At 40.8% G+C, this 23,834-nt stretch overlaps 1 long non-coding RNA gene across 2 annotated transcripts in view; it reads right to left on the reverse strand.

The window, feature by feature from the left end:
- Positions 1-2,328: 2,328 nt before the first annotated feature.
- LOC139177239 (uncharacterized) overlaps positions 2,329-23,834 on the reverse strand; it is a 67,822-nt gene continuing 46,316 nt past the window's right edge. Inside the window, exons 5-7 of one of the 2 annotated variants that reach the window (XR_011561731.1) lie at positions 19,262-19,388; positions 4,901-5,172; positions 2,329-2,600 (exon numbers count right to left, since the gene is read on the reverse strand). This is a non-coding gene — a long non-coding RNA (uncharacterized lncRNA). The remainder of the gene's footprint in view (positions 2,601-4,900; positions 5,173-19,261; positions 19,389-23,834) is intronic. The other variant, XR_011561733.1, reaches the window with a different exon arrangement.

Genomic DNA, 23,834 nt, shown 5'->3' on the forward strand with positions numbered 1-23,834 from the left:
CTCATCCTCTGTCGTCCCCTTCTCCTCCTGCCCCCGATCCCTCCCAGCATCAGAGTCTTTTCCAATGAGTCAACTCTTCACATCAGGTGGCCAAAGTACTGGAGTTTCAGCTTCAGCATCATTCCCTCTAAAGAAATCCCAGGGCTGATCTTCAGAATGGACTGGTTGGAGAAGATCTCAAGAGTCTTCTCCAACACCACAGTTGAGAAGCATCAATTCTTCGGCGCTCAGCCTTCTTCACAGTCCAACTCTCACATCCATACATGACCACTGGAAAAACCATAGCCTTGACTAGACAGACCTTTGTTGGCAAAGTAATGTCTCTGCTTTTGAATATGCTATCTAGGTTGATCATAACTTTCCTTCCAAGGAGTAAGCATCTTTTAATTTCATGGCTGCAGTCACCATCTGCAGTGATTTTGGAGCCCCCAAAAATAAAGTCTGACACTGTTTCCACTGCTTCCCCATCTATTTCCCATGAAGTGATGGGACCGGATGCCATGATTAGGACAAAGAACCTCAAATTTCTTTAGGATCCAATCCCTCTGGTTTAATTAAAAGAAAAGATACAGAGAAAATAGTGGGGAGATGTGAATTCTGTATAAAATTTTGGATTCCCATCCAATTTAAGAAATGTTTAGAGAAGATAAATTACATTGAGTGATGCAAAGATGAGGAAGAGAAGGAAGATGGTTTAATCAGAGAGAAGGAAGAAGGGAAAGAGTCCACAGAGAGAGAAGTCTGAGAAAAGCAGAGGAGGGGCAAGTGAGGTTCTTGCTGAGGGAGTGTATGTGTGTGTGTGTGTGTGTGCTAGTTGCTCAGTTGTATCTGACCCTTTGTGACCCCATGGACTAGTCTGTCAGGTTCCTCTTTCCATGGAATTCTCTACTCAAGAATACTGGAGTGGGTTGCCATTTCCTTCTCCAAGGGATCTTGCTGACCCAGGGATCGAACCTGCGTCTCTTGTGTCACCTCTGGTGGCAGGCAGATTCTTTACCATGTGAGCCACAAGAGAAGCCCGAGGGAATGTTAACCAACAATTATTACCAAAGGACAGTTTTTTAAGCTAGAAAATAAAAAGAAGAAAAGTCCTGCTCAGTAATTCTCAGAGATAGCCTTTAAAAACAGCGAGGTGTTCTCATGGTTCCTCTCGTGGATTTGCACTGAACTACCCCATTTATACCAGCAGTTGCACACGGGGATCTGTTGTCCAAATATGACCGGCTCCGTATATAATTTTTCTGCGTAGTGATTTTGTATTTGTATGTTTATGGGGGGATTTTTGTCAACATTTAAATTTTGGCACTATTTACATTTTTTCTTTTTTAATAACAGATTTCTAGTTTCTGTTGAAAAAATTGAAAAATCCGGCAGGACTGATATCATTTGCCCAATTTTCCCCGATCATCACCAGCCATGTCATTTATTTCTTTTGACTGCCTCTGCAGACATTTCAGCCTGTGCTCTCCTCATCTACGCTTGTACCAGCATCAGGCATTTTCAGGACCTATTCAGAAACAGAAGGGGCCCTAGAGAGCACAGGATGACTGACTCCGAGATCTCTTTCTTACTTTCTTATTACAGAAATTTAAAAATTCTGTCAGTGCAACTAGAGATTATTATACTAACTAAAGTAAGTCAGAAAGAGAAAGACAAATACTGTATGATATTAATTATATGTGGATCTAAAATATGATGCAAAGGAACCTACCTATGAGACGGAAACAGAATCACAGAAGTAGAGAACAGACTGGTAGTTGCCAAAGGGTAGGGGGTTGGAGGAAAGATGGAGCAGAAGGTTGGGATTTAGCAGATGCAAGTTTTTTCTGTATAGAATGGATAAATAACAAGGTAGGTCCTATTGTATAGCACAGAGAACTATATTCAGTATCCTGTGATAAACCATAATGGAAAAGAATATTTTAAAAAGGATATATATATATATATATATATATATATATATAAAATGCATGCATTGCATGCATACTCAGTCACTTCAGTAGTGTCTGACTCTTTGCAGCCCCCTGGACTATAGCCCGCCAGGCTCCTCTGTCCATGGGATTCTCCAGGCCAGGATACTGGAATGGGTTGCCATACTGTCCTCCAGGGGATGTTCCCAACTCAGGAATCGAACCCACATCTCCTGCATTGGCAGATGGATTCTTTAGCATTGAGCTACCAGGGAAGCCCATATATATAACTGAATCACTTTACTGGACAGCAGAAATTAACACATTATAAATCAACTATATGTCAATAAAAATATCGATAAGAAAATAATTAAAAATTCTGTCAAAATTACTTATTTGCCTATCTATTTTCCTACTAGATTTAAAACTCCACCAGAAAAAACAAACTGTTAAAAAACCTCAACCAATGTTTGATCCATCATTTCCTTCCCAGCATTTAATATAAGCAGTAAGTGATTCAATGAATCTTGAAAGCCACAGACAATCCCACAATAACCAAGCACTGGACCAGAGGCCCAAAACAGCTCAGACCAACACCCATGGAAACTCATGACTCACCGGAATACAGTCCTTCTGCCTTACGGAAACTAACTGCTTCTGTTCCGACCCACTTGATATGCAAGTCGACAACTGGAAAGGAAAATGTGAGTTTGTCAGTATGGCAAGATACTTCTGAACCAAAAGCAAAACTCCAGGATAAGAGTGAGAGGCGATAAAATAAGCTATATATTCATAGTAGAGTCAAATTTTATGCACAGCAATATAAATGTTTCACAGGGGAGGGAGTTGGGGCAGGTGGAGAAAACGTAGTTTTCATTAATGTCTATAGTGATCTCCTATTGCCTTCAACCCCCTAGTCCTGCTGATTCAGTGGAATAAATCTGTTAATAAAAAGAATGTTTTAAGAAATTATTAAAACCTCAGTCTCTTGCAATCTAAAGCAAATGCATTTGTAATTAGTCCAAAGTTTGAACACGCTATTAGACCATTTCATTTTTCTCAAGCAGTCTTCCTTCCTCCTCCTCTGTCTCAGTGTAACATCCAGACATCATGTTGCTCAGGGTCTCTGGTCACACAGCTTTCCTCTCAATCACCAGGGAATGATGTTGATGATCTCATGCAAGGTAACTGCTCTGATCTGGCCCTGGCTACTCTGAATTGTGTTGCATTCTACATTGTGGCACTCCATATTCTTGCCTGGGAAATCCCATGGGCAGAGGAGCCTGGAGGGCTACAGTCCAGGGGTGTGGCAAAAAGTCAGACACGACTGAGCACAGCACCACCACTACGTTGTGGCTAATCTTACATATCCTTTGGTTAAGTAATGGTTTTGTACTGTGTTTCTATTCTGATGCTAACCACCGTAGTTAGCACTAGATTCTACAGAATTAAGGACACAGTCCCCAACAAGACTACCTTCAGTGAAGATGCCAGTCACAAGTGCACACCACAAGCCTGACCAGCTGGCTCAAATCCTGGGAGTTCCCAAGATCTCCACTCAGGTTTGATCATTTGCTAGAATGACTAACAGAACTCAGGAAAGTGCTATACTTACAACTACAGTTTTATTATACAGGCTATAAATCTGGACTGGCTAGATGAAGAGACACTTAACATGAGGTCTGGAAGGGTCCCAAAGGCAGAGCATCTGTGCCTTCTCTCCATGGAAACCAGAGTGTGTCATCCTAATCAGTAAGTTCCACCAAGCTTAAAACTACACTTATCAAACTCGTCTTTAAATTCCATCCTCCCCTCCCCGTCTGCAACATCCACAACCACACACTTTGAAACTGTAATAAAACACTAGGTTACAAGAGAAAAGGGCTTGAAGCATATAGACAATTTTCCTCCCCAAATTGTCTAATTTTGATAAAATTAGGAGATGTAATTCGTGCTGCAATTCATGGGGTCGCAAAGAGTCGGATACGACTGAGCAAGTGAACTGAACTGAACTGAATTCATTTACATATTAGGAAATTCATTTTACAAAACGGACCCTTGAATATATCAAGTACTGGATACCTCTGTTGAGGGGAATGATGAGACTTTTACTTTTATACTGCATATAAAACATGTTTCACTTTCTTGTATTTTTGTGTTTAAAATGTTTTAAACAGATAGAAAAATTAGTCAGTCAAAATACATTCTTCCTCTTGTTTTCGAACAAGGATGTAGTTTCAAGAGGGACATAACTGGGATAATGAGAAAAGAAAAGGGTCCCATCTAGTTGCCCCAGATCAGTGCCTCTGAGACATGAGACCCAGGTCACTCTTGCATCCATAGGTTAATACAGGGGGAACACAAGTCAGGTGTTGATGCCATCAGGATTCTGATGGATTGTTAGTAGGATCAGGATGCCTTCTGCCTTCTCCCCAGACTCACAGAGCTCCTATGGACTCCTGTCTCTGAAAGTTTTCAGTCCTTCCAAGTTCTGTTGCACAATTTCTCACTCAGTCATATTCATACAACCCCAGTTCATGTTCCAAGAATTTGTCTGTTGATTTGAGTGTTTGGTTCCATAGCATACATTTTGCCATAGATGCTGTATTATAAATGATGGTTAAATCCTCAAAACTGCCCACGAAAAGCTCTTTAAAGTTAATGTATTTGAAATATATACTACAGATAGTACCATATTAACTATGCTTAACCAGCATGTATAATAACCATGTTTATATAGAGGAAAACATATTTCATTTTGCAACTAGAGATGCCAGGATTGTACCTGGAGAGAGGAGAATTGAGAGTAAGAGGAAATTGGTCAGGGGGGAAACCGAGGACTTCATCACTTTATGGACATCAGAAGAAGTACCTGACCTGGCCATCTTTTGCCCTTAATCTGTTCATCTTTTATCCAGAAATGATAGTTTGACTTTACTTTGGAGAACTACCCCTATCCTTCTCCGTGTATGTGCTTTGGATGGTCTTACCTTCCCTATGACTCCAAGGTGGGGAATGCATGACCCAGGCAGTCCTGGCCACAATTTGCAGTTCAGCGATGGCCATGGTCTTTCTCTCCAGTTAGATCACGGACAACAGGAGGGCACATAGCATGACCTAAACACATTTGTATCTTCCAGGCGACATAGCACAGTGCGGAGTACTAACAACGCAGCCATGTCCAGGTAAGGAAGAGAAGGCAGCTGATCCGAGACCATGTGTCAGGCTTTTTACATAGCCTACTGAAGTGTTATGTAACTTCCTGGAACAATAATTGTTGCCAATTAGTGTTTTACCGGAAACCTGTTATATTCTGGAAATAAAATCTAAATAATCATATTAATTTTAAAATATTTAAGTTTTTTAATAGGACTATGATAAGAAAAATATGTAATTCTCCTTAACAATTTATAGTGGTACATAGCTCACTTGCCATAAGAAGGAACAATAATAATGTCTGCTCTACCTGACTCACAGGTTAAAAATCCTCTCTTGAGAGTTTTAAAGATTAAAAGGGATACATTTTGTGAATGAACTATGCACTATACAGATAGTATTATTATTATTATCATTACTGTTATTATTATTGCCATCTCTTATCCATTCAAATCAATTAAGACATGAAAAACAAGTCAGGACTGATTGAAGCCATGTAAGCTACAAACTTCTCTATAATTTGAGGTGAATGAATAAATTAAACCATATCTCACACACACACACACACACAAACTCACACAACACCTGCCAAAGAATCTTAAATATGATTATTTCAGGATGAGATGGTTGGATGGCATCACCAACTCGATGGACATGAGTTTGAGCAAACTTTGGGAGCTGGTGATGGACAGGGAAGCCTGGTGTGCTGCAGTCCCATGGGGTCTCAGTCGGACATGACTGAGTGACTGAACTGAACTGAATATAAATAAAATAAGTGATAATTGTGTCCCTAGGGAAGTGATGAATTTTCTTATAATTCGGCAATGCTGCTGTTGCTGCTAAGTCGCTTCAGTCGTGTCCAACTCTGTGCGACCCCATAGACGGCAGCCCACCAGGCTCCTCTGTCCATGGGATTCTCCAGGCAAGAACACTGGAGTGGGTTGCCATTTCCTCCTCCAATGCATGAAAGTGAAAAGTCAAAGTGAAGTCGCTCAGTCGTGTCTGACTCCTAGCGACCCCATGGACTGCAGCCTACCAGGTTCCTCTGTCCATGGATTTTTCCAGGCAAGAGTACTGGAGTGGGGTGCCACTGTCTTCTCCAATTCGGCAATAGAACTCCTTAATAATAGGAATTTGCATTCATGTTGTTGGTTAACAGCTTTGCCTTAACACATGAAAGTATTCATCTCTATTCTAAACATCATTTTTTAGTAGTTGTTGTTTTTTGCCCAAATAATATATCTATTCTCTCAGATTGTTACCGGAGGATCTCTTTTAAAAACTGGCTGTGATTAGCTTGGCTTTGAGTTTGTACCGCAGGAGCCTCAGAGACCATACTGAAACCTTGATTTCCCTGGTACAAGTCTGTTCCTCATTATCTAAAATATATCCTTACTTGGAAACTACACCCACGTTCTTTCAAATATCATCCAGTCTGACACAGTATAATGATCTTCCCTATCTGAGGACACAGTAAGAGCAAGTGGCAGGAGAGGGAAAATGAATCAGTGACTTTTTGTCCCTGACTCTGCCCTGGGCATCCTGTCTCATTATCTGGGAGAAAGGGCAGAAGACTGCTTACCTCCCCATAGAGTACCTACCAACAGCTTAAAATATTCAGCCAGTGGTCTGAGCCTTACTTTCAGTGAGTTCTCAAAAAAACATGCGGCACTGGAGCACCTGAAGAACCAGCACGGTTAAACCATGGATGCTTTCAAACCAAGCATCTTGCTTTCATTTCCATTTGTTTAAAAAGTAAATCAATGAATAAATAATAAAAAGCTCCGGACAGAGCATTGTATAGCAAGGCATTTGTCAAAGAGCCAAAGAAATCTGGACATCATCAATTACACTGGAAAAGCATATTGTAATGCAGGATTAGGGCAATGAGGCCAGTACAAAACTCCAGCAGGGAAAGTCAGCATGAAATTCCACTCGTAAATTCAGCAGCAACTCTGACTATAACCAGTCCTTCAGCTATGAAATGAGAACCTCTTAGAAATCACTCTTCTTTTCATCTAGAGGCAACACGTGCTAAGTCCTTCAGTCGTGTCCGACTCTTTGTGACCCTGTGGACCATAGTCCACCATGCTCCTCTGTCTAAGAGGCTTCTCCAGGCAAGAATACTGGAGTGGGTTGCCATTTCCTCCTCCAAGGGATCTTCCAGACCAATGGGTCGAATCCGTATCGCTTATGTCTCCTACACTGGCAGGCAGATTCTTTTTACCACTAGGGCCATCTGGGAACCCACCCAACTCTAATTCCAGATCTGCCCGACATGGACCAAGAAACTTGAGTAGAGCATTCCAGCAAGTGCCAAGGACAGTTCCCTACACATGGTGCACATTTGTGGCTAAATTTACATCTACCTCTCTGTTCCTAAGATTTCTTATTTAGAAAATCGCCCCATTAACACAGTAAATAACATTCCCATGCTTACACTGTGTACCACTACATCATTATTCCTGGTTTAGAAACTATTCTCATATTCATACTCTCATGAAACATTCATATTAACTGTGGAACAAAGATGGAACAAGTGTTATTATCATGTCACAGACGAGATAAAGCTCAGGTTCATTAACTAGCAGTCACACAGCTATTAATAGTAGGTTGTGTAGCTATTTAACTCTTCATAGAGTTGTTGGATAACTTCCAAGAGAATGCACCTAAAATTACCCGGTAGGTAGGAAAGACCCCATAAGTAGTAGTTATATGGAGAGGTAGGACACAGTAATTAAATCATAGGTTTTGAGTTTTGTATCTAGGCTTCATCACTTATCAGTGTTGTGACATTAGGAAAGCTTCTAAACCTTCTCGAATTCATTTCCCTCACCTGTGAAACAGGAATAAGAACTGCTACCTCATTCAATTGTTGTGAAAAGTAGATGAAAAACCATAGACAAAGCACACAACACATAACTCAGATTCTCCAAGCATGTTATTACCTCTGTAAGTGATAAATGTGAAAATAAAACAAGATAACTTACATGATGATAGAACAAAGTCATGACTGAAAACACTTTGAAGGAAAAATGCAAAGCAAAGAGAATGGATGAGAAAAAGAAGCAGACTGACTGAAAGTAAAAATCATTACTTCATTATAATAACTTACTAATTATTTTTGCTATCGAAAATCCATAGTATCATGAACCTAGCCCACTTCAAATGAGATAATATAATGGGGAAACAATTGCAAAGGACATGAGAGTGGACAAAGAGTTGAGGAGACAGGAAACATACTTCAATTCTTAAAATGCCTTAGTCTTAGAATCATCTAAAGTTATTACAACTCTATATAAGGAAATTTAGCAAGAGGCAAAGACAAGAGAGAAGTTAAAAACACAAGGTTACCAAAGTGTGAGGGAGCAATTTGAGAGGAGTTGGGAAGAAAATGTTGACAATAAATTAAAGCCTTAAAGGAAGGAGATTTACCGAGCAGATTATGCTGATCCATCAAAAACAAGGCGTTACATCCAGCACCTCCTTTTACTCTCAGGATCACTATCACTTATTAAAAGTGAGTTGGACATCTTTTACTGTGCAGCTATCTTTGTAGAAAGGTCTTCTCATTCTTTCTTTCCAGGAGAAGGTCACATCTGTCTCCTGGATTTCTGTACAAGAGATGCTGAGCAGCCTCTGCCTCCTCCTCAAACTTCAAAATGGCCGTTGAGGACTTTTTCAGACTCCGTCCAGGTGGGCAAGATGGTTTTGAGAGGCCAGGGTCATTTTTAAGAACCACAACTCCACTAGTAGCATTATGATGCTTATTTCTCTCCAAGGCCTTTCTGGCACCTGAAGGAATTTTTCATATTAATTTTCTAATGATCTATCTTGGAAGGAGACAGTAGTAGGCTTCCTCTTTTGTACTGTTTCCTTCAAAAAAATGCCAGATAGTTTTAATGGATTAGCATTTCAATCAAACTAATCCTTTCTTTATAATAAATTATAATGATCTTGTAAAAGGCAGCATTGAGTTCAATCGCTCAGTCATGTCCGACTCTTTGCGACTCCATGAATCGCAGCACGCCAGGCCTCCCTGTCCATCACCATCTCCCAGAGTTCACTCAAACTCACGTCCATCGAGTCGGTGATGCCATCCAGACATCTCATCCTCTGTCATCCCCTTCTCCTAATGCCCCCAATCCCTCCCAGCATCAGAGTTTTTTCCAATGAGTCAACTCTTCGCATGAGGTGGCCAAAGTACTGGAGTTTCGGCTTTAGCATCATTCCTTCCAAAGAACACCCAGGACTGATCTCCTTCAGAATGGACTGGTTGGATCTCCTTGCAGTCCAAACGACTCTCAAGAGTCTTCTCCAACACCACAGTTCAAAAGCATCAATTCTTTGGCGCTCAGCTTTCTTCACAGTCCAACTCTCACATCCATACATGACCACTGGAAAAACCATAGCCTTGACTAGACGGACCTTTGTTGGCAGAGTAATGTCTCTGCTTTTGAATATGCTATCTAGGTTGGTCATAACTTTTCTTCCAAGGAGTAAGCGTCTTTTAATTCCATGGCTGCAATCACCATCTACAGTGATTTTTGAGCTCCAAAAAATAAAGTCTGACACTGTTTCTACTGTTTCCCCATCTATTTTCCATGAAGTGATGGGACCAGATGCCATGATCTTCATTTTCTGAATGCTGAGCTTTAAGCCAACTTTTTCACTCTCCTCTTTCACTTTCATCATGCACATATATGTGTATGCTACTGCTGCTGCTGCTAAGTCGCTTCAGTCGTGTCCAACTCTGTGCGACCCCATAGACGGCAGCCCACCAGGCCCCCCCCCATCCCTGGGATTCTCCAGGCAAGAACACTGGAGTGGGTTGCCATTTCCTTCTCCAATGCATGAAAGTGAAAAGTGAAAGTGAAGTCGCTCTGTCGTGTCCAACTGTTCGCAAACCCATGGACTGCAGCCTACCAGGCTCCTCAGTCCATGGGATATTCCAGGCAAGAGTACTGGAGTGGGGTGCCATCACTTTCTCCGATATATGTGTATATGTGTGTGTATTTGCATTATATTCATGTTCATTATACAAAAAATACAAGCCAAATATAAAAAATAAAACAGAATTAATTGGTTGATTCCCTGACTAATGTGTGTGTGCTCAGTTGTGTCCAACTCTTTGTGACTGCATGGACTGTAGCTCTCCAGGCTCCTCTGTCCATGGAATTCTCTAGGCAAGAACACTGGAGTGGGTTGCCATTTCCTCCTCTAGGGGACCCAGAAATTGAACCTACATCTCCTACATCTCCTGCACTGGCAGGCAGAGGTACAACATAGATATTATGCCTGAAATTAAATTAAATGGCATCTGAGTTTTCAAAGTCAAGGCAAGGGGCCCATAAGGGTACTTGCCAAAGGGGGTCTGTGGACACTACCTGACTTGGGCAGTCAGTGCCATGACTTCAAGTTCTGCTAAAGGGGTCCCTACAATAGCCCCCTAAAGAAGGAAGTGTCCTTAACAGTGGCTGATGTACAAATTTCCATGTCTATAATTTGTAAATCTTCCCACTTGACGGCAACTTGCTGGGCTATGATAGATACTTCACCAAGATCAGCCAATGTCTAAAATGATTCATAGCCTCTGTGAACTGAAGATGGAAATAGGTGTTCAGCTGAGGAATCAGAAAGGTAAATACAACAAAGCTGAGTTATATTAATGACAAACCATAATCCATGAATCATCCCACGTGGCTGGACAGAAAAATGGCGATTCTTTGAGTTTCTTCATCATCATGAGATTTGGCTGTTACTATGGTTTCTGGTCTTCCCTCAGAGCCTAGTAATTCCATTTCTCATGCATTTAAGAGGCCATATGGCTAAGATTTCTTATTTACATGTGTATCCTCTAACCACTTAGGCCTATTCCTTGGAAAGAAAAAAGCATAGTGAGCACAATGATTCTAAGAGTCTCCTTTTTTTTTTTCTCATGGAAACTTTTAATTAGAAAACCTTGACTCTCTCAACACTCAACTAATCCTGCCACAATGACTCTCTGCCCAAACCATGGGTGTTTACCCTGGACTGCCTTCTATTCATCTGTATGCCTTGTCTCCCAAATCAATTATGAGTTTTTGGAGGAGAAAGAACTCTGTCTGGATCTGGTATAAAGTTGACCAGTCATTTTCAAAATGGTCTGGACTAAAGATTGCACTTCATCAACACTTTCTTCAGTGGGTAAGCAAACACCCTCTTCCTCCAGGGATAAAAATGACGCAAGCATGTTCTATTTCTTATCTTTTTTGCTTTTTTTAAATTAATCTCTCCCAGCAAGCCTACATTCCCAAACCATTTGCACAATATATTCAGTATGTTTAAGGGATCAGAAAGCTTCCTAGTCCACTTAGGGGTATGTTGACTGAGACTTGTTCCTGTATACTTCTAGTATATTTTTTAAAAAATCTTATCTTTTTATCTTATGTCTTTGAAAATCTACATTTCTCATGTAGATCTTAAACATGACACATCATCACAGATACTATATTTGAGCATTTTGGTCAAAATTCTCTTTGTTTTTTACCCCATGATTTGTATAACCTCAAATAACTGTGGAATCTGTCATACACTTGTTCCTGCAGGAGAGATAAAAGCCAGTGAAAGCAAACCTCACAGTGACCTCACAGGAATTCAGGACTCCCCAGCACTCAGCATTCACAAGCTCACTAAGTATATCTCAGCTTGACTTCCAGGTGCAAAACAGCAGATCCAGCTCAGCATTATAAGTCAATTGTTTGTTCACAATATTCACACCTTCCTTGCACAACCAGTATGTGCCAGGTGCTTTCTAGCAACACTATTCCTCCATAAAGAGCACTGGCAGGAATAAAACATTCAAAGCAGATAATACTAGGTTTATAAAATAAATTGCAGCAAAGTACAGGCTAGAAATGGGGCTGTACCTATTTTTTTCCCACTATAACTGTTTATTAAAATATCCTGTTTACAATCAATACTAAAAACAGATTGAGGAAAAGAATTGATACATGTACATGTATAACTGAATCACTTTGCTGTATACCTGAAACTAACACAACACTATTAATTAATTATACACCAATAAAAAATTTAAAAAAAATTTTTAATGCTGAAGATTAAGAAAGATTGAATCCTAATGAAAGGAAATGTAAATATGTGTAGATATATGCTTTATGAGGTTGATTTTTATGTAAGATTGTATAAAAGCTGTGACTTGGATTTAGAGGTGGGTACTTTGCACCATAAAATACTTTTTGATCAATGTAACCCCACTTCTCACTTCTGATAAGTCAGGGGTCTGACTAGAGTCTTCTCTGAACTTAGAGTTTTTTGGGTTTGTTTGTTTGTTTGCAGAAAGGATACAAGTTTCTCTAGTCACTCTTACCTCATGCACAGCCACTAGCATTATCCAAGAAAACACTGACATTTTATGGTGCTAAGCACCTTGGTCAGTATCCCCACTCCTCTCTTCAACTTTTTACTTTCTTTCCTAACCCCATTCTCCAACCTCCATCTCCATCTTCCCACTCAGCAAAATAATTCTACTTGCGTCTTTTTTCCATAAGGATGTGTTTCTCTTATACTTGCATTCTCCTACTGCTTAACGAATCAACTGCAGCTGGCCTTATCAAAAAACATAAGCCACACGCTACACATCAGAATGGTTTAACACAGTGTCAGATTCTGACCTGCGTTTAGCTTTGGCTCTGTAAACTTACCCTCGATGCCAAATGTCACGTTTGACGTAGAAGCAAGTGCTATGCTGTTTAGATGTTCCTGACAGCATCTAAATCCATTACTTCATTGAGATATTTTGCTCAATGTCTTCTTCCTTCTATGGATGAATTAATTGTGCCCAACACTGGCCATCCTCACTCCAGAGCCCAGCCAGCTATGACAACCCAGTCAACAACTCTGGGATTGAGTCCCCCTCCCTCTTGATTTATGGAGGTTCAGACAATCTGTACCAGCAAGAAAAGAAAGTTGCATTGAAGGGAAAGACGACCAGGGTAGATTTTACTCTTTTACTTACGGTAGCTTGACTCATAGGAAAGTGATGTTTTGTCAGTCAAACATGGTCAAACAACAATTTTGTGATTCAGTGCAATGCATAAAACAATGCACTCACAGTTCAACAAAGTCACAAACACTATCGTACTCCACGAGAGTGAAAATGAAAGGGGTCTTAAAAGATCAATGCCTGCTGTTATACATTAAACCCCACAAGTATGGAAATGCTCTTTAAAAGTGTATATGCTTGAAGGCTTAGCCTTCAATGCTTTTATTTTTAAATACTGAACAAGAGTGACAGAACCCCTGCTCCTCATCGGAGGAAATGAAAGCACCACACCCAGACAAGCAAGATGGATGGAAAAACATGAGAATGAAGAACACTTTTCTTATTTTGCTCCAGGATCCAAAGGACTGATTCAAGAGGGTGCTTCACTGCGGTTGATAACTCATCCAAACACGAACCTCAGAGGGGGCACCACCCTCCCACAGGGTATGGGAGGAGAGACTGGCCCAGAGAGGTATGACTAATGCAAGGTCATCCAGGAGTCCGCAGGCTGAACATGTCGTGAACCTCAACGCTACCAATGTCTGGCCTTTGCTTCACCAGGAGCTTCACTTCCTCTTTAAAAGACATCACCAAGGAATACAAAACCAAAGGCCTTCAGTGCCCCAGCCAACCCATTTAAGGAAGAAACACAGACACTCCTTTCAGCAGATCTACTCCTTTGAGAAATCCAGACATTTGATGGGCAATAATACATCTTTCAATTTTTTCCTTCCAAGGTCATCTTCAACTTCATATTCCCCAGAGTTTGCAATGTAAGAGTCTCTCCTATAAAACAACATATGCCTGTAAGCATATACACTAAGTATCTGAATTCTATCTCAAATATAAGAATCAAGCAAAACTTAAAGCTCAAATATCTGTGGTGAATTAAGGGTACAGTTAAAAAGTTATTCCAATAAATGAAACTTTATTTAGACTATCCAGGGAAAATGCTACTATAAGGTTGTAATTATTATAGCACTGTATACTTTGGTCCCATTATTTCCAGACTTTTGCCCCAAAATATGGGTTTTAAATCAAAATGATATTCAGATTCTTTGAAAAAGAAATTCAGCTTAAATGATGGGCATGCTACACAGATACTGTGTGTGCATATCTGGAAAACATACATGCAAACTGGCCCCCAGAGCTGGGGCTCTATCCTAACAAACTTTTGAAGTTATTTAAATAGCTTACTTCAAATCCATTTAAAAAGAAAAACAAAATGGGAACATAGAGTTACCATCTAACCAAATCTCTCACCTCTAAATAAATAGAACAAAAGGATAACATGCATAATTGAAACCCACAGGCTCCCAAATCTTATTTAAGGCACCACTTTTCATATTAATTTTTACCATACTTTGACCAGAACCCCTAAAAATAAGAACCATATGTTCAAATTCTCCTTCTCCACATTTCAAACTTTATTCCACTTAACAAATATTTATTGAGCACCTAGACGATGCACATCACAGGGCTAAATGCTGATGGAAACATAAAAATAAAAGAGGGAATCATCCGCTTCCAGGAAAATAATATCCCAAAGAGAGAAAAATCACGAGACCATTAAGTCAGTTTCTCACCGTGTGCTCCTAACAACACACACTCCTTGATTTAACAGTTTTTATATGAAAAACCAGTTCCACAGCCAAATAGATTTGAGAACTGCAACACTGAGCAAAGTTAAATAATTTTTTGTAGCACCTTTCAGAAGCTTGACTGGGCACATATGAATTATGAAGCTGTAAGACAGGGAGTCTGTAGGACTTCCTGTGTAGCTTGATCATGGGGCCGGTTTTATGTGCATCACCTTCCACCAGGAACATTTGGGGAGACATTGGGCTAAGTGATTCATGGCTTATTGTCTGTTCACTTCACTTGGGAAGTCTAGAGGACAAAGACCAGGTGCAGTGTTTGGAGATCTCCCAGGGGAGAGTGAATCCTGAGCTGGACTCTGAGAGAATAGAATTTGGAAAAATAAAAGAGGAAAGGAAAGGAAGGGAAGGAAAGATAGAGATTTCTTAGAAGAGAACACATGAGTCCCACAAAGTCTAGAGCATGAATGAGCATGGCACATTTAGACGTCGACAGAGAGAATGGACTTCCTGGAGAGAAGGGCTCATGGGAAGGAATGAGGAATGGCAGCATAAGAATATAAAGGCTGAATGAATGAATCTGGTGTTAGCTAATTTTTCCAATTCTCCCAACAACCCTGAAAGATAGGCATTATTCCTGTGGTCATTTTACAGATCAGGAAACTGACTTAAGGAGAGTAAGATACTTCCCTAAGGTCTCATAGCCAGTAAATAGCCAAGCTGTATTTGATCCCAAGTGCATCTGATCAGTGGAGAAGGCAATGGCACCCCACTCCAGTACTCTTGCCTGGAGAATCCCATGGACAGAGGAGCCTGGTAGGCTACAGTCCACGGGGTCGCTAAGAGTTTAACATGACTGAGAAACTTCACTTTCACTTTTCACTTTCATGCACTGGAGAAGGAAATGGCAACCCACTCCAGTATTCTTCCCTGGAGAATCCCAGGGGCAGGGGAGCCTGGTGGGCTGCCATCTATGGGGTCACACAGAGTCGGACACGACTGACGCGACTTAGCAGCAGCAGCAGCATCTGATCAGAAAAACAGTGGAAATCAGTTGGATAGGACTTCAAAAGCCAAAATGGGATGGAGGTGTATTTTCGTATTAGAGACATTAGAGGTTTCCAAGTACCGCAGATTTCTCAGAAGGGAATTGGCATGAAGCTGGTGTTTTAGAAAGATAAGCTTAACAATGGTGCCCAGGATGGATTAGAGGAGGAAGGAAATCGAATCTGGGATGCCATGTGGAGGTTGTTTCAGTGACTCAACAAAAAGCTGGAGGAGCCTGAGGCAGTGGAAGTGAAGTGAGAGGACCAGTTGCTTGCGAGTGTAGTTTGGCCATTCAGAGTGGGAGAGGGAGAAGGAGCCACATTTGGTGGCTAATTGAATGTAGGTGTCAAAGGAGAGGAAGGAATCTAAAATGATTCCCCCCCTTTCTTGATTCTCTTCACCCCCAAATGAAGGTTTAAACACTGAACAATTGGAAGGATCCCTGAGACAGAAAAAGAATTCTGATATTTGATGGAGCTACACGATAGGAAGTGGGGCTGGGTTATCACAGAGGAACCACATACACAGGTGCATATATGTGTTTCCTTAAACAGCGACTATTAAAAACCAGGACTACTATCCTTCAGAAGTTTTAAACTTTTGAGAGAAAGAGAGACTCTAGCAGGATAGACATTAGAGTCTTATGTAATGTAATCATATACACAATTGTATACATCTCATCCCTTTGGCAAAAGAGAGTCATAAGTTCCACCCACATTCCAGAGGAGGGGAACACATAAGAGTATAAGCCCAGGAGCTTGGAATTATGGATGCTACCTTAGGAATCTGCCTGCCACAATCCTTAGCCAATTTGGACTATTTTTGCCTGTTTTTGAATTTATGTATTTGGGATCATACACCATGTATTTGTTGTGTCTATTTCACTTTTTCTTCTCTTTTTTGTTTAGATGCATACCTACTTTTCTCAAATGATTTACTGTTTTTTAAGATTTATCTGTGTTTTGTATGTGGTTATGATTTACTCATTTTTATTTCTGTGTAATAAAAATGAGTACTTTGGCTACCTCATGCGAAGAATTGATTCGTTGGAAAAGACCCTGGTGCTGGGAGGGATTGGGGGCAGGAGGAGAAGGGGATGACAGAGAATGAGATGGCCGGATGGCATCACTGACTCTATGGACGTGAGTTGAGTGACTCCGGAAGTTGGTGATGGACAGGGAGGCCTGGCGTGCTGCAATTCATCGGGTCACAAAGAGTTGGACATGACTGAGTGACTGAACTGAACTGATGATTTACTCATTTTTATTTCTGTGTAATAGTCTATTTAATGAAAACCAATAAATTACTTTTTCATCCTAAAAAAAAAAAAAAGAAGACGTTCCAAACTTTCCTTTAAAGGGAGAGTCTTTATTCTCAAACTTGGTTGAGAATCACTTATTTCAAAGTCAAAGGGAGAGTATCCAGAGGTCTAGTTCTAAACTGAGGGACCTTGAGCAAGTTCCTTCAACCTTTTCAACTCCAGTCTCTCATCTCCAAAATGGAAATGATGACTTAAGAAGAGCATTCAAGGCAGTAAATCCTATAATTCTCATAATCAGGACCAAATGACAGGTCTTTGGCTAGAGTTAAATGTCTTTGGGATGAGCTGTTTTCTGGTGCTTCCCACCTCTCTTTTCCAGAGGACCTAGCATATGTGAAAACTTTCATAGTCCTGAGACACAAATCCAGTCTTTATTCTGAGTGGCCTCTGAGCCACACACGTGAAGTGACCAGTAAGAGTTAGATTGTGACCAACAGCTACACTTCCTTCTAACACAAAACGAGTTTTACCAAGTATTCCAGACATCTACTAGATGAACCAGTCTCTACAGAGAAGCCACACCTGTTGCTTTCTTATCGATATATGAATGAACTGAGACCCAACACACAGTAAGCGCCTAAATCTCAATTACAATGCCTCCATCCCACTTGTTTATTAGTTAAAAAAATAAATAAATAAACTTGTCCATGAATGTGTAATGATTGCACTAAAGGCATGTAAATTTTTCATGAAATGGTCAGACAACCATTGAAAACCTCGGTTCAAGTCACATTAATTTCTTTTACTGAGTTCACCTTTCTCCTCGTAAGAGAAACATAAGCCCTTGCTTTTTGATTGGCTACAAACAGAACCTTTTGAGAGTCCCAATGTGGAGCTAATTTCTATCTCTAGGATCCTACCAGCATTTCCAAAATTCTTCATCAGTTTATATCTTCACAAGCCCTTTCAAACAAAAGGTAAAAATGAGATCAAGAAAGCTATAACATGACTACAAAAGGTGAGAAACCTTGCCTGGGGAACCCACAGATTGTGCACAGAATGAGGACTGCCAGAATTATTGAGATGGACACATCTTTCTTGCTGTTTCCTTACATGAGCCCAGCTAGGTGCTGCTTTATGTCAATAGCATGGGTCAACTCCCACAGGCGTCTGCTCACATGGAAAACAGATAATGTACAGACCACATGAGCACTGCTTCACACTGTTTTCTCCCTGGAAATGAGAATGGGACTATGGCCAAGTTGGGGGCTCAATGGAAAGAATGAAAAAGCCCATTTTCTGAAACAGTCAAGGAGACTGGGGTCTGTCAAAATGGAATCCATCACTAACACTCAGTGATGGCATGCACTTTCTTTTGGAGTAAGGATGAAGCTGGAAGGATCCCAGAATCTAAAGTTGGTTTTGCCCAGAACAGATCCCAAGACAACGATTTGAGTGCGAGTAGATAAAAGAGATCCTTGGAAACACGGGAAGGAAAATGGGAAAGTAAGCAAGGGGAAAAAAATAATACAGAGGGAAGACGCTGTGTGTAGCTGAGGCTTAATCCCCCTGGGTACCACTAGGATACAGGATGGACTGCATCCCAGAGTTGTCCCACTGAAGGGTGAGGACACAGGAATATTTATCCTCCACCTCCTTCTTGTCACTGATGAGGACTACTACAGGCACAGTAATTCCCTGGCAAGTCCTGATTGCCCTCACATAAGCCAAGAGAAAGTTCTCAAGCAGGATCACTGTGCCTGCAGGGAACATTTGCTTCCTCAAGCACTGAAAAGACAAGCGCCAAACAGACACAGCGGGGGCTCCAAAAATGTTTGCTAAAGTGTGTTGAAGAACTTTTAGGTATAATTGAAAACCAATAGGAGAGCGTTGAAGAGGTGGCGCACAGAGGATTTTTAGGGCAGTGAAAATATTCTGTAGGATAATATTATAATAGTGGATTTTACATGTTATTATACATTTATTCGGAGAAGGCAATGGCACCCCACTCCAGTACTATTGCCTGGAAAATCCAGGGGACGGAGGAGCCTGGTGAGCTGCTGTCTATGGGGTCACACAGAGTCGGACACGACTGAAGCGACTTAGCAGCAGCAGCAGCAGCAGCAGCATACATTTATTCAGACACATAGAATGTGTAATACCAAGAGTGAACCTTAAGGCGGACTATGGACTTATAGGTGATTACCATGTGTCAATGTAGATTCAATAATTATCACAGAAGTACCTCTGTAATAGGGGATGAACAGGAGAAGCTATGCTCGTGCTGTGGGCTTCCCCGGTGGCTCAGACGGTAGACAACCTGCCTGCAATGCGGGAGACTCGGGTTCACATCTCTGGGTCGGGAAGATCCCCTGGAGAAGGAAATGGCAACTCACTCCAGTATTCTTGCCTGGAAAATCCCATGGATGGAGGAGCCTGGCAGGCTACAGTCCATAGGGTCGCAAAGAGTTGGACACAACTGAGCGACTTAAAAAAAAAAAATGCATGTGCTGTACTTGATACCTCTGCATCCTCTTCCAGTTGTACTGTGAGCCTAAAACTTCTCTTAAAAAAATAAAATCTATAAACTAACAAACAAAAACTAATGAGAAGTTTGTGATTCCTTTAAATGTCATCCAGCTCCAGTTAGGATCACCTAATGGAGGGGCATTCTCTTAAAAATATGATGGCTGGGAACAGGGCTGAAACCAGCTGGGTGTGGTTACTGTGTTCCATCCTGTCTGCCTCTACACTTGATTCCTATAGTAGCTGTTTAAAGTGCTTTCCTCCTTCCAGGCCCACCTGCCTCCCACTCTCCCCCCAACACACATGTGCCAAGCCAAGCAAGTGAACACTAGGTTAATAAAGTACATTCCCTTAAATACTTAATTAAATGCAATACAATCATTGTACTCTTAAAATCTTTTGTGAAAGTGAATCTACAAAGCAGAAACAATCCTTTGTCATATCTTACACCCCAATCTGGATGCCACAAATTGTGACCATGCAGTGAAACAATTTCTAGAATATATTGTTAAGATAGAAAAAAAACAAACAAACAAAACATAAGCAAACAACAACAAAAAACAAGATACAGACCAGGGTGGAATGTAAGCTGCTGTTTGTGTGAAAGAGGGGGAAGGAGAGAGAGAGAGAAATGGACATATGAATGTATATGTCTAGACAGAATATCTCCAAAAGGGTCCACAAGAAACTAGATACAGTGACTGTCTTTGGGAGGGAGATTTTTCATCATTTGCCATTGCATATTATTTGAATTCTTATCATGTGCATGCTTTATTGTTATCTTCAACTTGTATGAGATAGATAAACAGACATTTAAGATGTGAGGTAAAGGAATAACGATAAATATTGTTCCAGTTTCTAGCCTGCACCTTCTGCTCCATCCAGACTTACCTCTGCTGCTGCTGCTGCTGCTGCTAAGTCACTTCAGTCGTGTCCAACTCTGTGCGATCCCATAGACGGCAGCCTGCCTTCAAATGAGCAATATCTAGTACAAATATTTTAAGTCTGTGAGTCTAATAAGTGCTTTCCTCGTCGTGGCTGCTTCTTCATAGTATGTGCAGCTCAAGTGTCACTTGCTGTAAGAAATTTCCCCCTCATAAACCCAGACCAATAGGACCACCCACCCACAACACCAAATCCTACAGCCTTCCTTTATTTCACAGCAAGCACGTTTGATCTGTAGTAAAGAAGTTGCCTTATCAAGGACAGAGTTTGCCAGTCCAAGCAACTTTCAGCTAAACCAGGGAATTCTCAAGCAGTGAGGACCTTCTTAGTATCTTCCAGGTGTCAAAAGCTAACTCTAGACAACATACTACAAAGAGAGGATTGGCACAGGACAGGAGGTAAAGTGGGAAAGACCCCTGGTCTAGACAAGAGAAAAAATGCTGGTGACTCAAAGAAACAGCCCAGAAGTCACCCTCCATTAAGTACCCGCCTCAACTAAGGCATCTTCCAATTTCTGCCCTGGCTGGCCCTCACTGTTCAATCTTTTTCTTCACTTTTTCCATACTTCACATACTGGTGGTGTTACTTCTTTAAAATTCAAAGTCTTAGGATCCCAAATATTCTGCCTTTTGTTTCACTATTAGTGAACATACTTGCTTTTTTTATATAAAAGCAAATCTCAAGCTCAAAGTTCCTTCCTATAGATATAATTATTTTCCCTTCTCAATTACAACAGGCTATTGTTTCCCCTAGCTGGTTTTACAGGATAAAATTGGAATATAATTGAGAGCATTAGTCACAAATCAAAATTTATTTCCATCAAGTTTCATACTATCTAAACATGTCTAGTTTTTCTCTCTCTCTCTTTTCTCTCTCTGCTTTTTAAGTTTTCGTTTTGTCCAAATGAAGCAGTTGGTGGCTCAGAAGCTGTTTCATGCTCAATATAAAGTTTACCTCTGTCTAAGTCTTTACTTTTCTGGCCTTGGTACTGGATTCACAGTTTCCGTAGAAAGAAAGCTATCCAACTACTTTTGGAAGAACAATGCCTTTTGGTAATCTACCAGAATGATTCCATGTTAAAGTTATTACAGCTTTTCAGATATCCAACTCCTTACACATGATAGAGTGGAAAATTAAATAGAAATGTCCCTAGCTTGCCAAAGGCACTCTGTGCACCGTTATAATCATGAAAATAAGATGCCCATTTTAACTTTTGTTGTTTTTGTTTAGCTGCTCAGTCATGTTCAACTCTTCTGCGACTTAATAAACTGTAGCTCGACAGGCTCCTCTGTGCCTGGGATTTCCCAGGCAAGAATACTGGAGTGCGTTGCCATTTCCTTCTCCCTGGAATCTTCCTGACCCAGGGACTGAACCTGCATTTCCTGCATTGTAGGCAAATTCTTTACCACTGAGCCACTTAGGAAGCCACTCATTGAACACATATTGCCAACCGATTCAGTAGTTTTAAAATCTCTTTTGACTTTTCAGTCATCGTCTATCATTTTAGAGCAACACCCATTGTTTACAAAGATTGAAGCTTGAGACTTGTTAGGTTAAAATAAGTAATTTCTGGAATCTAAACAAGAAAATTTTCCAGGGCAACAGAAACAATATAAAATCACTTCTCAGTAATTTCCTTCTTCATCCTGTCAGTGATATTCTGTATAACATCTTCTTCCTTTGTACTATTAATTGAATAACTAGAGATGGGGAATTTTCTCAAGTAATAAAAATAAGAGAACTACAGCCTGGGGAAGTGGGGAAGGGCAGGGGATGTAACTGTCCCTGAAAGCACCGCATTTGGCCAAGTAAACCATCAGTAGTGCTTATTGAATCTAGCACAATGACAAGAAGGTAGAAAAGAACAACATGAGACATTGAATTGAAAAATTAAGAAATAACCACTGCTGAAAAGAACCTAATTGAACATAAGCATGCTCCCTTTCTGTTCTGGTTTCAAAAGTCTTTGAGCAGAAATAGGGTCCTAATCCTTTATAGATGATGCTGAGTCCCCATCCCTCAGATCAGTCTGCAATCTCTTCTGGCCAGCAATGGGAGCTGGATGCAAGGCAGAGATAGAATGGCCAATGAGAGGTAATAATGTAGTTAGTGGTAGGATAATGGGACAAAATAGGATGCAGAGAAACTTAGGAGAAGACAAAGGCCTTTGGTTTCCAATTAAAAGATACTCTAGAATCCATGGTCCATTTGGATAAAAATACCCAGTTACTTCACGGCAAATAGATGGGGAAACAGTGAAAACAGTGGCTGACTTTATTTTTCTGGGCTCCAAAATCACTGCAGATGGTGACTGCAGCCATGAAATTAACAGATGCTTACTCCTTGGAAGGAAAGTTATGACCAACCTAGACAGCATGTTAAAAAGCAGAGACATTACTTTGTCAAAAAGGGTCCATCTAGTTAAGGCTATGGTTTTTCCAGTAGTCATGTATGGATGTCAGAGTTGGACTATAAAGAAAGCTGAGCCCTGAAGAATTGATGCTTTTGAACTGTGGTATTGAAGACTCTTGAGAGTCCCTCGGACTGCAAAGAGATCCAACCAGTCCATCCTAGGGGAGATCAGTCTTGGGTGTTCACTGGAAGGACTGATGTTGAACCTGAAACTCCAATATTTTGGCCACCTGATGTGAAGAGCTGACTCATTGGAAAACACCTTGACATGGGGAAAGATTGAAGGCAGGAGGAGAAGGGGACAACAGAGGATGAGATGGTTGGATGGCATCACCCACTCAATGGACATGAGTTTGGGTAAACTCCGGGAGTTGGTGATGGACAGGGAGGCCTGGCGTGCTGTGGTTTATGGGGTCGCAAAGAGTCGGACACGACTGAGTGACTGAACTGACTCATAAATATTTTTTAAAAATGAAATAAACAAAAATTCTGCATTTTCCACCATTCCTTGATCCCAGACCTAGAGAAGAATAAGTAAGGTCTCCAAATAAGGGCTGAGACTGGGTAGATGAGTGGACACTTAGAGCTCAAGTCTTTCCTTCAGACTCCGGAGAGTTGTAGCCATCCCTGACATATCCTTTGAGTCCTTAGAACAATAAAAACAATAACAAAAATAAAATAGGGAGGGAGGGGATATATGTATACTTATAGCTGATTCCAATAAGTCAATTCTTCGCATGAGGTGGCCAAAGTATTGGAGTTTCAGCCTCAGCATCAGTCCTTCCAATGAACACCCAGGACTGGTCTCCTTTAGGATGGACTGGCTGGATCTCCTTGCAGTCCAAGGGACTCTCAAGAGTCTTCTCCAACACCACAGTTCAAAACCATCAATTCTTTGGCACTCAGCTTTCTTCACAGTCCAACTCTCACATCTA

Source organism: Bos indicus, chromosome 2, assembly GCF_029378745.1.
Source record: "Bos indicus isolate NIAB-ARS_2022 breed Sahiwal x Tharparkar chromosome 2, NIAB-ARS_B.indTharparkar_mat_pri_1.0, whole genome shotgun sequence".
Classification (NCBI taxonomy): domain Eukaryota; kingdom Metazoa; phylum Chordata; class Mammalia; order Artiodactyla; family Bovidae; genus Bos; species Bos indicus.